Genomic DNA, 16,493 nt, shown 5'->3' on the forward strand with positions numbered 1-16,493 from the left:
ATTTTACCTAATGCAAAGTGACCTGCTCCATCGAAATCAGTCGCATTGATCTGAAGACACATTGTGAGTTGTGTACACTGTTGGAAAGAGGAGATTCCTAGCTTTCTAATGATATCAGGATTGTTTTTGTACTGTCACATTATATAATGACTGTCACCGAGTCATCATTTTGAGAAAAAGGCCTTGAAAGTGTCCTCTTCTCGCGAGAGTGTGTGTGTGTGTGTGTGTGTGTGTGTGTGTGTGTGTGTGTGTGTGTGTGTGTGTGTGTGTGTGTACGTGTGTGTGTGTGTGTGTGTGTGTGTGTGTGTGTGTGTGTGTGTATACGTGTGTGTTTGTGTATTTTTGCGTCTGTTTCCCGGGGAAAACTCTCAGGAGAAACACCGGCTGTTGTTATGCTTGCTGTGACGTCAAGTTACTCCGTTCTCCGCTTGTAATTATGCCATTAAAAGCTTCAAAGCTGTATTTATCATCTGAATTTGCCGAAACAAGTTTAATATTCTGAAAGCCAAGACTTTGTTTATTTGAAATCAGATGAAAATAAACTTTAACGGACCCTGCGGTGTTATCTATGATTACTATGCCTTACATTCATAATGTCAACGGAGGGAGGGGAAGCGGCGCTGTGGAAGAGCTGAGAGGCGAGCTGTGTTCTTCCCTTTACAAGCTTCAAAAATGCCTCTATATTGAATATAACAATCAAAAATAACAAAATATACACAGCTAGATCAGATGGCGTTCTTTTTAGATGCGACTTTAGAGTAGAGGGGAATTATTAAAACGGGATGTGTACAGTGTTCAGCGGCATCCGCTGCTGCGAAAATGTGGGGCAGGGCCGTAAAGTGGGGGGGCCAATGGCCCCCTGGCCCCCCGCTTCCGGCGCCCTTGGTCCTCATACAATATGTGGATGACTTACTCCTAGCCGCTCCCACTGCAGCAATTTGACTTGAGGCAACAACACGCCTGCTCCTCCTCCTTGCAAGTAGCGGCTACAAGGTAAAGAAAGAAAAGACACAGGTCGCAAGACGTACGGTCACGTTCTTGGGCAGACTAATCTCAGCTGACTGTCTCACCTTAACCAACGCCCAGAGATCCTCTATTCTCTCCCATGGTAAACCAACGACTGTCCAACAAATGTTGGCATTCCTAGGTTTGACAGGCTACAGCAGAAATCACGTACCACGGTATGTCGACTTAACACAACCACTCAGAGACATGCTAACCATCGCAGGAAACAGAAACCTCACTGCCACCCTAATATGGACCCCAGAAGCTGAGGAGGCGTTCACATGCACCAAACAAGCATTGGGACAAGCCACTCACCTGGCCACACCTGATTATGACGACCCCTTCTATCTGGATGTTTCTGAAACAGGAGGGAGAGAGAAGGCCACTGATGTACCACAGTTCAAAATTGGACAATATTGAACAAGGACAGACGGGCTGCGCAAGACACTTAGCAGCATTAACGAAAGCCATTGACAAAACTGGACACATTGTGATGTGCCACCCACTTAAGGTAAATACAGCACATGGAGTGGTGGCATTCCTGGGCTCAAAGGCATTCACATTTTCCATGGCCAGGAAAATCAAAATTTCAGAGGCTCTAATGGCGCATTTCCACTGCAGCGGGGTAGCCCCGTTTAAGCGTCCCTAAGCGTCCTCGCTCAGGCCTCGGGCTGCCTCGCTGGCCGGCCGAGGCCGTGGCGCATTTCCATTACAGTTTAGGACCTGGGGTAGCAACGCAGTGTAGGCGGGACGATCGGCTTTTTGGGCGGAGCGACGCTGGGTAAAACTGCAGTGGCGTCATTTTCAATGCGACACAACTCACAAAACACACACAACAATGGAGGATGTGGAAGCAATCGTTTTCTTGTTTATTGTGAAATCCATGGTGCTGACATGCTGTGCTCTGCATAACGTCTGCGAGAGTCATGAGAGGACTATGATGATGGGTGGAATGCACCAGCAGCAGAGCCTGGGGTGGCAGTGTCTCAAGGTTCAGAGGAGGAGGGCACTGACATCAGAGAGGGTTTGGTGCGCTACCTGAATACCTACATATGCATTGTATTGCATTCATTGTATTGAACATAAATAAATCTTTTTTTTTTCATATACATGTGTTTGTCAAATTTTTTAAACAAATGTTATCTGAATTGAATATTTAGTAAATATTTGAATTTCAAGCACCAGTAAGTACTGCCCCATAATAAGAACATTTGAGGAAATATCAGATCATGAAAAGAAAATCATTCTAATAAATTAAGCGAATATCAAAGCTAACTATAAACATAAATACAAAAGTGTAAAACACAGCAAAACTATATTCATAAATGCAAGTGTAAAATAGTGTGGACAATTGTAAACATGGATGGAGACTAAAGTATCCACAACATAAAATAATATGTTAAATATAACCTCAATCTTTCTTCTAGACATGTTAAAAGCTTGCTTGAATGGGTTATAGGTTTATTTTGTTCTCTCATCTTTGAAATATATAAGGAATGTGTTGTTTGAGTCTAGTAGAACGTAGAACGAGGGTATTACAATTGAGCAATTTCTACATGTATGATGTATTTATCATGTATTCTTAATACCATTACAAAATAAACATGTAATAATGTTTTAGAGGAGGACCTCAAGCTAGCAAACTCAATTTCTTGCTTTAAATCTCTTAAAAGTAAGGGGCTTTTTCCTAACTGTTGGTGTTTGTTATTGCTTTATAAATTCATGTATGTTTATGATTTTTTTATGTTGGGTGCCATTCATTATCAACAAGAGATAAGATAAGTCAAAGAAGTACTTTATTGATGGCAGTATAAAAATACAAATGTTGTATCAAAAAGGCATGCCATTAAACAATACAAATAAAAAAATGTAAAACTGTATTGCAGCCAGCATAAATATACATGGAATTGTAAATATAAAATGAACATTTTAAAGAAAATAAATAAACAAGGAAGTACAAATGTTGCATTTAAAAATTAACTAGATAAAAAATATATAATATGTACAATAACTATTAAGGTTTTTTGAAGTATCAGGGAGGAGACGGGCCACGTCGGCTGCCCAGTCATGGTGCCGTTCCTGCTGGGCCCGATCCTCTCCTCCTCGTTTCCTCTTGCCTGGGTGACAATAAGATAATAATTAGCAATAAGGAAAAAACACAGGACAGGTACAGGTCACACAAGGATATAAGAATAACATGTATAAACAGAACAACAGTAAGGTGAACTAAAGAAAGTTCTGGCCCTAGATGTTTACAATGATTGTGAAAGTGAATTACATTATGTCCAGCCTGTTGATAATGAATATAAATATATGTATATGATAGGATGTCACACACAACTGTACTAGCTGCTTACTAGCTAAGACTTTACTTGAAACAGAGCATTTCCACACAGTGGTATAGCTTATTTTAATTACTGACGATGGATGATCCAAGGTTTAAAAAAACAAAACACAATTCCAGTCGTTTTGCCATTTCTATTTCTTACCTAGAACCACAAGAAAAAGTTTGAGAGTGGCGCTCGGGAAAGGAAATTGTTGAGGGAAAAGAAGTTTCGAGACAAGCAGCTATTACAAAAAATGCCGAAGCTCACAGGTTATTTTAAACCTATAGACCAGGATGAGGAGGAAGGACAGATGAGTTCTGTACCGAGCGGCAGCGGTGCCGGCCGCAGGGCCTCGGAGCCAAGTAGGCCGTCTGGTTCTGATAGCGATGGAGTAGCGGGAGAGGAAAAACAGACAGGAGGGATGTTGGAGGAGATGGAGAGGACGACGAGGACTTGCTACGTGGAGGGGAGCCAACGGCAACCGGACAAATACATGAGGGAGGCCCGATACGTCACTCATCTGGAGGAGAGGACCAGGCGCGCGTAGAGCAGAGTGGAGAAGTGCGATCACAGAGCCTGCCGAGGCTATAAATGACTTTCATTTGTTGTTTAAATAGGGGGCCTACAAAACCTGCCATCAGCCCCAGGGCCTGATGGCAGGTAAAGGTGGGCCTGCTTATGTCAGGCATCTAACCAAGTAGACAGTCAACAAGACGTTATCAGGCCAATCTGGTTCATCCTTTACAGAGCTGAAGTATGACTCGTCGAGTGGCAGTGATTGGAGGAGGGAGTTCAGGTCTGGCCTGTATCAAGAGCTGTCTGGATGAGGGGCTGGATCCTGTCTGCTATGAAAGCAGCGATGACATTGGTGGTCTGTGGAAATTTAAGGTGGGTACACCACATGCTGATTGGACCTTTGTATACTAAAGAGTAGAACAGTTGGGATGAATATATTCCATCTTCATGGCTGTTATTGCAGGAAAACCCAGAGCCAGACAGGGACAGCATCTACCACTCTGTCATCATCAACACCTCCAAGGAGATGATGTGTTTCAGTGACTTCCCCATCCCTGCACACTTCCCCAACTACATGCACAACTCCCTCATCATGGACTACTTTCGGATGTTTGCTGACCACTTCCAGCTCATCAAGCACATACGCTTCAATGTGGGGATTACAGCACCTCAATATTAAATCTAAAATGTTGTATAATTAAGGTTGACTGTCAGTAGGTGCATCCCTATGAACATCTATTTAATCTGTGTCTGCCTCTGTTTTTAGACCAAAGTATTGCAGGTGAGGCAGAGATCTGATTTCTCTCATTCAGGCCAGTGGGATGTTGAGACGGAAAACAAGGATGGCAAAACGGAGAAACACATTTTTGATGCTGTGATGATCTGTATTGGACATCACTGCCACCCCAACTTGCCTCTACATGACTTCCAAGGTACAATTTATGGGCTTTAAAATGTTTTAACTCAAGGACATTTGGTGCTCTGGAAAATTATTTCAACCAATTGTACGATATTAGGGTTTAACCTTTATCACATCAAAGTTATAAATGATGCTATCTTCAGTTTTGTCCTGGGAAATTGGTTTTAGAAGAGATTCAGAGATTTATAATGTTGCCGACTTCTACATATAAGTAGCTCCCAACCTTTTTTGTTGTGACCCCTTAAAATGAGTCTACTTGCTACCTTTTGTCACAGGTAGAAAAAGTAATTTTATTGTGAGAACAGGATTATATTCTCATTTGTCATCCAGTGTATGAAATCACCCAATATCAATGTATCAAAGAACCATTGGTCTGCCGCACAAGTAAAACAAAAGTCTTAAAAATGAATTAATTGAATGTTAAAAATGCAATAAATGTTGTAAATCTGAATTTATATTCCAGGGATTGACACTTTCAAGGGAACGTATTTCCACAGCAGAGACTACAAGACCCCTGACGAGTGGAGGAATAAAAAGGCTGTAGTTATTGGACTAGGAAACTCTGGAGGAGACATCACCGTGGAACTGAGCAGAGTCACCAAGCAGGTTGGGAAAATAGATGATCAGAGTCATATGATTTGATTCCCTAACCTTAATACAATGTAGGCATGATGATGTACTTCCTCTATAGTATATCTGAGCACTCGGAGGGGAGCTTGGATTGCAAATCGAGTTGCAGACAATGGTCTTCCCCGTGATTTGCTGTACAGCAGAATGACAAATGTTTTGCGCCAAATGCTTCCCTTTGGATTAACCTGCAGCATGGCTGAGAGGAAACTTGACAACAGATTTGATCACAGTTTGTACAATTTGAAGCCAAAGCACAGGTATGGCAGCAACAGCATAGCTTAATGCAACACTATTATTATTTTTTAACATGTTTATAATGCTAGAAGTTTTACATATCAGTCTGAATATAAATCTCAGGTTGTTCAGCCAACATCCCACAGCGAATGATGAGCTTCCCAACCGCATCCTTTCTGGAACAGTTCAGGTGAAACCCAACATCCGTAGGTTTCAGGGGTCCAGTGTGGAGTTTGAGGAGGGAAGTGTTGTGGAAGATGTCGACTTGGTGGTAAGTGTTTTGTGCATACACACTTGCACACTGATTGCACAATCAGTCTTTTCTTCTGTCCTGTCTGAGATGAGTCCCCGGTCTTGCAGGTGTTTGCCACAGGTTACAGGTTTTCCTTTCCATTCCTGTCACAATCTGTCCTTTCAAACAGGCTGCATCAAGCTTCCCCCAGTGGCTTCCATGCTGAAAGATGTCCAGTGCAAGCAGGAAACAATGGCTAAAAGGTAGAATTGTGAATTGTTTTACTTGACAATTAAATGTTTTTATTCCTTAAGACACCAAATCTTGTTGTCCACACTGTGTTTAGCTCAAGTCTGTTTTTCAGGTATGTCTCCAGTCAGAGACACACTATCCAGGTCGACTATCTCAACTACATGGATGAGATCGCAGGACTGTTGGGGGTTCGACCCAACATCCCCAGGCTCCTGCTGACTGATCCCAGGCTGGGATTGAAGGTGCCGTTTGGACCCGGTACTCCGTACCAGTATCGTCTCAAAGGGCCAGGGAAATGGGCTGGAGCCCGTCAGGCCATCTTCACTCAGTGGGAGAGGGTGGCTCAACCCATGCAGACCAGGCCCTGTGATGATCCCAAAACCAAGAGATACTTCATGTGGCCTCTGATTCTGTCTGCTGCTGTGGTGGGCTGGGCTGCCTACGTCAACAGGAACAACCTTCCAACTGCTCTGTTGGACAAGATAATAGTTTACCTGCCTGCACAGGATTGAATATAGAGTGAAAACTTTATACCATTCTGATTTGCCGGTATGGTTAATATCAGCATAGAAAATAATAAATGTATGACAGCTCATTAATCTTAATAAGGTAATGCGTAATATTTCTGTCATTTCAGTGTAACATCAGGCAGAAGAGAAAATAGTCAATGAGCAGCACATTTAATTTGCACTCCAACACACTTTAGCACATATGACCTTGCACAGTTTCCCCTAGGTTTACATCACTCTATCTCCAGGCTGGATCGTGAAGTAGGCCTACATTGGTTTATGATGCCACCTAATGGCAGTTTCAAATCCCAGCTAATGCTTGCTTGGAGAGAAAAATACACCTAAGCAAAGTCCTTCCTTTGTGTGTCAATCATATACTGTAAATGTGTCAATAGATATACTGGGATCATGTGATTAAGGATCTCCCTCTGGGATCTCAATGCATATGAGAGGGTTTATTTGAACTAATCAATGATAGATAGATAGATAGATAGATAGATAGATAGATAGATAGATAGATAGATAGATAGATAGATAGATAGATAGATAGATAGATAGATAGATAGATCGATCGATCGATCGATCAGATCAGTGTTCAACGAAACCGCCAGTGGTTGACAACCGGTGGACCCCGGAAGGAGAATCGTCGACGCGTGACTCGTTAAGATTTAGGTTGCCAGGTTTGACATTTCCAATGATATGACCACCGTACATTTCACAGAATATTCATACACAGTCATTGTATCTGTTTGGTCATGACTTGTTTACGTTACAACTTCTTTATCACCATAAACACAACAATTACAGAAACGCAGACGTCGGTTAAAAACATCTGGGAACTTAAAAAACAAAACAAAGCAGGTCTACATTTACTAATTATAATTGTGTAAATAAAATGAAAATACAAATTATATTTGCCAGCTATTTGTATCTCCTGTCGTAATGTAGCTATATCTACATATTATTGAAATGCTATGAGTGTGTTGCAAATTAAAATTTAACAAAAGCTGCATCTTTGTGACGGATGTCTCATTGACCCCCTGGCTGAACAGGGGGTTAGGAGTTTTAAAAGGAGGATATGAGACGCTAAATCTGGCAACTACGGTCTGCCATCTTTGATTGTGCGACAGGCCGCGGCGCGAGCAGCGGGGCCTCACACAACTAGAAAAACGGTGTGACACGAGTTAACGGGAGGTTATAACGAGGAAACACCGGACGACCGCGCACCGGTTCCCACAGCAACGGCCGAACAGACTAGAACAGGCTGACTGTTGAAACAGAAGACACAGAGCCGTGCATGTGGAGAGCGGTTTGTAGACACTAGCTAACCATCGTTAGCAGAGCAGGGTTAGCAGGCTAGCCCGCTCGCTTTTGTAATCCGCCGGCCAGACACATATTCGTGCACCACAAACCACGCCGAAATCGGATCACACATCAAGCCGCACAACAGCCGCACGGACAAAGGAAGCACCGGCAGTGCCAGGTGAGTCACCATGTCATGCACGGGGAACGTTTGAAGTTTTTTGCCCGGTAGATGAGGTTCACACTAGGCTAGCTGGTTAGCATGCTGTGGAGGGTTGATGTGATGGCGACTAGAGAGAAACGAAACTATGCTAATCGATGCGAGCTGACGGCCTGCTCTCTTTACATCTCCACTGTTTCATATTTTACATCAAGATTTATGTTGTTTGCTAGATTATACTGTTCACAGTTTGTGTTTGACTTTTGCCCAATTGAAGAGTTATTTGAGCCCGGTCTGGTTGAGTTCCGGGCGACGAGGGCCTCTAACGTTACTCCCCTGCCGGTGTAAGCCACCCAGCCCACCAGTATGGTTTGATTCATGGGGAGAATGGCCTGCAGAAACAATATTATAAATGTAGCTGCCATCTCGGTATTTTCACTGAAATATGGAGGTTAGCCACGTACCTTCACACTCTTGGTATCTTCAGGATCAAACAGATGTGGTCTTTAAAGAGGATTTTATTTTTTATTTTCTACATTAAGGGGCTTTGCAGGGTTGGGGTGTGCAAGACTCTAGGCTAAATTATGAATGAACTTTGTTTGCAGTGGAAACCACCTGGGGGATAACTAATAGGCAACATGGTCGTGTTGTATACATACACATCCATGATTAAACATGGATCAGCATCTGAATAGTTGTAGGGAGGGCATCCGCATATATTGATTGGTTTAGTACTTATTGATTATCCTGGTGGTAACATTGCCAGATGGAAGGCTCAAGCCAGTGTGCCAAAAAAAAAAATGCAAGTGATTTCTGTCTTGTGATTCTCTTCTCTCAATGAACTGACTTTGCACGTGATACACATCTGTTAGTCACCTAAAGTGTTCTGTGTATATTTCAAACTTGCATTTCAAATGTTCATTTACCCCTTGAACCAAAGCACATACACATCAAATGAAACTTGTGAATTCAATTACCACCGACTCCCAAGGAAGATTATTTCTGTGGTATTATGGTACTAGATAAACAAAATGAACATAAATGGTTTCCCGTGGTCATCATTTGTTATACTGCTGGTTAAAAGTAACCCCTTGCATTGACACACATCATGTGAAGATTAGTTATTAGATGCTGAAAGTGTGTGAATCAGTTCAATTAACGGATACAATCATATATTTCTGTTCACGTGCCAGGACATGTAGTACAGTATCTTAATGTATAAGTTTACAGTCCACATACTCAACCTTAGTCTGTGTTGTAGCTCTATTATTTGAAATGTTTATACTTACAATTGCCATCATATTGCAGCCACACACGAAAAACCAATGGGGACAAGGAAATACAACCTGTTATTTCAGCCCCCCCCATCATTTGTAGGCCATCTACATGACTTCAATGTTGGAAAGGTCAGTTCAATGACCCCATTGTAAACAGTGTAGTGTGCATGAGCACTTTACAGGGAAGCCATCTGAGTTTAACTAGAAGTAGATCCTTTATTGTAAAAGATGAATAATTTGCTATTGGGGCATATTTTTGTGAAGTTAAAATCTTTGTTAAAGTGTACGTTTATCCTGTACAAACACACTTTATTTTGTACATCTAATGACAGAAAAATAACTTGGTTTGATGGACGGAATATTCCAGCTGTGTTGGTTTTACTATCTGTAAGCAGCCTTCTTAACACGGTCTCACTGTTGCACAAACTGCTTCTTGGAGGCAGAAACACCGACATGTGGTTGTAAAGGGGAGGAAAATGGCTCACAGTGATGGCTGGACTGTGGTGCAGACGTTGCTGTAGGAGTGCAGGTTCATGCTGGAGGCTGGGGAGCAGGGACGCTATTCTATGCTTCTTGGCAGATCTCAAGTTTTTTTCTGGCTAGGTCTTGTTACAACTATCTGAAAATACTTCAAATAGTTAGTCCAAGATCCCTCCCCTTTTGCCCACAGTTACCATATGTTGGTAGTTTACGTGGGGGGGATTTCCCTTTTTTTTATTCAGATTTTTAAAATAAAAATAATTCAGCTGACACCTCCACCCAGCTGGATACTTTTAGTAACCCCTTTTGATTTATATCAGACAGGTTAAATAAAACCAGTGTTTCTCTTGTGATGTCTGGTAGTTTCAGACAAACACCGTCAGTCATCAGGAGTGGAGTGCACCAGCTGGGTGTAACTCTACGTCCGACGTAGAACCGAAGGTTAAGACCAAACTAAAGTTATGACTAATGCACCACTTAGACTTGAGCCCTGTATGCGTTGCGCCCGGGTGTAACTTTTACGTAAATCGGAAAGACAGACTAGTATCCATAGTAACGTAAAACAGGCAAGAAGGAAAATAACTATGGCAGTGCGTCTTGTTTACATGTTGTAACAACGAAAGGGCATTAAGACGAGTCGTCCGTGATCGAACAAACCCACTGGCCATCTATTCAGTGAGCTGATAGAGATGTTTCGTTTCGGCAGACAAGCCCTTTTTGATTTAATCGAGGATATCTCCCCTCAACAACAGAACGGATCAGACAAACGCTGCGCTCTCCCCAACCTTGCAGGTGCTAATTGCGCTCAGATTTTACTTTAATACTGTGGGAGACATGATTAATGTTCATCGCACAACTGCATGTCGGGCTATTAGACACGTTTCCTTGGCTCTCCAGTGCCGCCTTAGGAATTATATTCACTTACAAACACAAGAAGACGCCGCAAAATCCTCCTGGCATCCGTGAAGATATCGGTGGACGACTTAACCGCAATCACATAATAAACAACATATAGCCCTGTATATTTGTAATATGAACGCTGTTTTTTTGCCATTGCATTTCAATAAGCTACCATTGTGACAAAATATTTTCATTAGGCTGTTTTATAGCCTATTTTATTCAAAAAACACTAGGGATGCACGATAATTATCGGCCCGATAATTATCGGTCCGATATTAGGAATTATGACGTCATCCCGATAAACCCGATACCAGTATTAATAGCCCCGATAATATAAAATATATCTTTTGGGTAAAAAGAAAAGAAAAAATACTGCGGTGTGGGTGGATTGGGATGAGGGGCGCTTGTTTTTCACTCGGCTCCTCCCGTTTTGCCAGTACTGTGGTATTAGTGGTTTAGGAAGAGGGGAGTTCTTCACAAATCCAACGCTCCCTAATACTTCGAACCTGATCAGTCACCTGAAACATCGCCATCGCTACGATGGTGTGTTAAAAGCGTACGAACACAATAATACAATACAAAGTGTGTGTGCGCGCGCGTTGGGGCTATGTACAACTCAAGGCATATGCTCGAACCGGAGCTGCCTGGACGCTGCAATCATGTTGTGCACTATCCGTGCTGACTGTTCGTACGATGTCCCACTGTCTGGCTTCCTGCATAAAGTCAAGTGCTCGGCGCAGTTGTGGCGAAATGTCGCTCCTCTGTTTTCATTTAAACAGCTCCTTATATCCGTTAGCGCAGCTAGCTAGCACCAGATGCTAACAACAACAATGCACCTAAGGTCTCTCTCTCGCTCGCTCGGGCCACACATACACACGTCCTCCAGATGGCCAGTCGGTGCCTGCCGGGGAGCGTGGAAGTGTGGTCTGCCACAAGCGGGCGGCAGGAGCAGGGCTGTCAGCATCAGCTTGTAGATGGTATTTTAAACTCGATGCGCTCTGAAACTACGGGGCGGCCAAGGGAAAAAAATACACCTGCGTTAATCGCGTTAAAATAATTAGTGGCGTAAATCTTTTTTTATCATCGGTATTGAGAAGCAGGAAGTTACCGGTATCGGTTTCAAAAACCCAATATCGTGCATCCCTAAAAAACACACAAGAACATTAGATAACAACATTTGGAAAACTATTAACATGAAATTGACATAAAAACAAGTACAACAAATATGATTGGAGAATGGTGAATGACAAATTGTCTTCAGTGATTCTTTGCTGATTCTTAAGAATTATAATTTTGAGTCTTAATTTCTCCAGCTCAATTTGGTTATGTTTTGCGGTCTCCACCTCCACACGAACGATCTCTTTCTCCACCAGTTCACGCTGTAGCTCTGTAAAATCCCTCTTTCTTTTTTTCGGGGTGTGGGCGTCATTTTTCTCCTTTTGGTTTCTGTTATCCATGACTTCGTTATCCAAGTCTTAGCTTGCTCTAAATGGAGGCGTTCGAGTGTTGAATTATGTAGACGTGTTTTGCTTGGCAACAATTACTGTTTTGCGTGTATTCATGTGCAGGGTTTCCCACACATAGACTATACCTGGGCGGGCCGCCCAGGTATATTTCGCGACCCATTTAGTTTTTTGTTTTTTTTATTCGTCCGTGACCACGACACCATCTGCGATCGATTAATTTGTGGACAATGATCCCTCGCTCCCTTGCACTGATCTCGCCTCCTTCTGGCCTGTTAAGTGGCCTGCCTCACACAAGGTGACTGGCTGTCCACATGATGTGGCCTGCCGACATGGCCACTGTCATACAGATCATAAATCAAAGCCCTTGATTGGTCTCTGTGTGTCATTCAAGCTCGGGATCAGCTCAGGTGAGGTAAAGGACTCTCTGAGTGTTTAGATAGTTAACTTAGTCTAAGTTCTCAGTGGGTCTCAAACGGTGTGGTCACCATTTATGTAAACACATATTTCCATTTGAGAGGGTAGTGATTGGTCTAATGGATAGTGAGGTGGGCTGAAGATCGGAAGGCTGTGAGTTCAAATCCCTCGAGGAACACCACCACTAGTGTGCCCTTGAGTAAGGCACTTAGCCCTTAGTTACTCCAGGGAGAATGTCCCTGTAATCGGTCATTATAAGTCGCTTTGGATAAAAGCGTCAGCTAAATGAAATGTAATTAGTAAAATATGCATGAATAAATAAATAAAAAGTAGGGCTGTCAAGTTCACGCGTTAATAACGCGTTAACGCAAAAAAAAATTACCGCCACTAATTATTTTAACGCGATTAACGCATGTGTATTTTTTTTCCTCGGCCGCCCCGTAGTTTCAGAGCTACAAGCTGATGCTGACAGCCCCGCTCCTGCCGCCCGCTTGTGGCAGACCACACTTCCACGCTCACCGGCAGGCACCGACTGGCCATCGGGAGGACCGGGAGGGTGTGTGTGTGTGTGTGTGTGTGTGTGTGTGTGGCCCGAGTGAGCGAGAGAGAGACCTTACGTGCATTACCGTACCGCAGTGTGAACGCGGCTATTGTTGTTGTTAGCATCTGGTGCTAGCTAGCTGCGCTAACGGATATAAGGAGCTGTTTAAATGAAAACAGAGGAGCGCCCTATCCACACAACTGCGCCGAGCACTTGACTTGATGCAGGAAGCAGACAGCGGGACATTGTACGAGAAGTCAGCACACTCATGATTGCAGCAACATGATTGCAGCATCCATACAGCTCCCGTTCGAGCATAGCTCCAACGAACACACACACACACACACACACACACACACACACACACACACACACACACACACACACACACACACACACACACACACACACACACACACACCATTTATATTGTGAGAGGTTCCAGGTTGAATTGAGGCGAATATTTGTAATGTTCAGAGGTTGTTGTGTTTAATATTCATGAGAATATTTGTCATTGTTCAAATGATAATAAACATTAGCATAAAGCATATTTGTCCACTCATATGTTGATAAGAGTATTAAAAACTTGAAAAATATTCCTCTAAGGTACATTTAGAACAGATAAAACATTTGCGATTAATCGCGATTAACTATGGACAATCATGCGATTAATCGCGATTAAATATTTTAATCGACTGACGGCCCTAATAAAAAGGTAAGATACACTTTTAAAACTTGTTGAGAGAAAACTAGTCTTTGCTGCTGCCTCACATGCCCCTTTCACACCAGCGCCTTTTCAGCTCCGGCTCGGAGCTAGAGCCTGAAAAGCGCTGGGTTTTCCAGTTCACACCGGAGCTGCGCCGGCTCTTAGCTCCGGATTCCGCTTCATTTCCAGCTCCAAAAAATTGTCGGTCCAGAGGCAAGAGCTTTGGAGCTAAGAGGTGACGTCGCTTATGTCTCTCTTACGTCGAGGCGTGCAGGAAACTAAACCCACCTCCCATGGGTCGACTGTTATGCCTGCCTACAAGCAGTAGTGCCTATAAACACACTTTATTAAGTGTCGGCAACACTAACCAGGCTTCGTGTGATTCTGTTTATTTGTGCCTTACTTTGACCATCCGTTCACTGTTATCGATCATTGTGGAGAGAGGCAGACGTGTTGTTTTGTATTATTGCAGCTATCGGATGCAAGTAGTCAGTTTAGCTTCGGTTGCTATGCTAACATCACCCGTTTTATACCAGAGAAACTTTCATAACAGCGTTGTGATACCAAACAGCGTCAATTCAGACTGACACACATTCACTTAGGCTAAGGGGAACTGGGGATATGCATCAGCTGCTTGTGTGAGTCGGACAGTGAATACTTTAGAGCGGCCGCTGCAGTGTGAGCTAACCGGGAGCTAACGGGAGAATAAACTCCCGTGGAAGAGCAGCACTGCAGCGGTCGGTAAATGCTGCAGAAACACATTAATAAACAATGAACCACGGCACTCTGGAGCAAAGTATGAGGTTGGAGAAGTCGTTATTCAATTTATTCTGGCTTCGTGTGATTAAAAGCAACACGTTCATCGACCCGACGCAGTTGTTGTTGTGAGCTGCCGTTGGGGGGCAAATCAGCGATGTAAACGGTGACGTCATGACGCAGCAAGGGCAGCTCTGGGGTGCCAGTGGGCGGTGTGCACAGAGCGGGAGCTGAAAAGGGAAACCGGAGCTGAACCAGAAAAGCTCCCGCTCGGAGCTAGAAACTGAAAAGCGCTGGTGTGAAAGCCGCAACAGAGGAGCAGGGGGGAGAGGAGGGAGACAGGAGAGGCTGATTCAGGAGCACAGACACACTCAACTATAAATGAACCAAAAATAAATTAATAAACAAGTTTCAGTGTTTTTTTCATATTGGAAATGGTATGGTATTGGTTATGGCCATGATTTTATGATTATTTATATGTATACAGTTCTGTTTAATATAGGTGTTTCCATAGATCTAGTCTCTTTATTTTCCCCTCAAAATGCACCAGATTGATGCATTTAACTCCAAAATAAAAAAAATTATTTTATGCCCCTGGACCCCCTAGAGGATTTGAGGTCGACCCCCACTAAAAATCACATGGATAGGTTCCTAAATACATTTTTTTTTTTAAATAGTAACCCATTTCCATATGTCCATGTGTGGGTAGTAGATTTAAACTATAGGGCTATCATTATGGGCCCTGCCTGTACCTGTTCGCTCTGCTATCGCGTGAAGGGTCTGCTAACAAGCGATCAACAGAAAGGTTAATGTTGTTGCACGTCACCTCAGATCTGTGGGAAACACTGACGTGGACGCGCATCTTAAGACCAGGCGCAGCTACGACCTAGACTAGTCAGGCTTGGTGCGCTCGGTGTAAATTCGAATCACCAAGTCGGACGTAGCTAAGTCCGACGTTAGAGTTAAGACCTACTTTTTTACGCCCAGCTGGGGCACTCCACTCCAGCAGACCATTACTGCTTTTACCGCAGTTTGGAGTACTTAAATGTGCTAAAGTGGTTCTGTTAGATTTAAGTAGTTTGCCTCCTGTCAAGCAGCACTGCTGTACATTACAAAGTTGTACCAGAAACATTGATGTACAATAATGATTAATGCAACCATTTCATGGGTCACAGTGTGCGAAAAAGTACACGTCCCACCGTCCGGGACGTGTTATTTACAATATCGGACAAGTAGATCTTTGAATTGACTTGTCCGCCGGACAAGTGACGTTTTTCGCCCTGATTTATTGATAAATTCAGTTTACAAAAGGCAGAACTCATTCGCAAATTGTACGTGTCCGCCATTGTTCGTTTAGAAATGTAGTTTCGGTTCTGCTTGTCGATTCCTAAGGAAATGCATCTCGCCGCTTTCTGTACAGTTAACGGGGCGGGCGGAGCGGAGCGGGAAGTGTAGCACAGTGGCCGGGTTGGGAAGCAAAACTCGGTTCCGAGTAGGAACAAATAACAATTGTCCGGTACCGGGATTAATAAGAGTTGTGAGGCCAGGAAGCGAGGCCGAGCCCCGCGGACTGCAGCTCTCTCTATGCTCCGTATCAGCTGATCGCTGCACGGTGCAGCTCAGCGTCTCTCTCTCTCCACACAGCAGATCCGCTGCCCGTTTAACAGCCGCATCTTTGTCAAACTTTCTTATGTTCTTTCTCTAACACGTAATGAAGGTTATTAAGCGTTTTAGCTCCTGTGTTTGTAAAAGTAAATAAATGCGTGCAAGCGTCTTTGAGTTGTAGAAAAGCGCTAGGCCTATAGGCTATACATATAATGTATTATTATTATTAGGTTATGTATGTCCTATGTGTTGGACATGTGTG

General features: G+C 43.3%; 1 protein-coding gene and 1 pseudogene across 5 annotated transcripts in view; both read left to right on the plus strand.

Moving 5' to 3' along the window:
- The first annotated feature begins 4,088 nt into the window (after window positions 1-4,088).
- LOC117445532 (flavin-containing monooxygenase 5-like) lies at window positions 4,089-6,627 on the plus strand (annotated as a pseudogene).
- Window positions 6,628-7,738: 1,111 nt separating this feature from the next.
- The window catches only part of prrc2c (proline-rich coiled-coil 2C), a 35,075-nt gene continuing 26,320 nt past the window's right edge, over window positions 7,739-16,493 (plus strand). For all 5 annotated transcript variants that reach the window (XM_071202854.1, XM_071202857.1, XM_071202856.1 and 2 more), the window contains exon 1: window positions 7,739-8,107. The gene's annotated coding sequence lies outside the window, so the exon portion shown is untranslated. The remainder of the gene's footprint in view (window positions 8,108-16,493) is intronic.

Source organism: Pseudochaenichthys georgianus, chromosome 4, assembly GCF_902827115.2.
Source record: "Pseudochaenichthys georgianus chromosome 4, fPseGeo1.2, whole genome shotgun sequence".
NCBI classification, from domain to species: Eukaryota; Metazoa; Chordata; class Actinopteri; order Perciformes; family Channichthyidae; genus Pseudochaenichthys; species Pseudochaenichthys georgianus.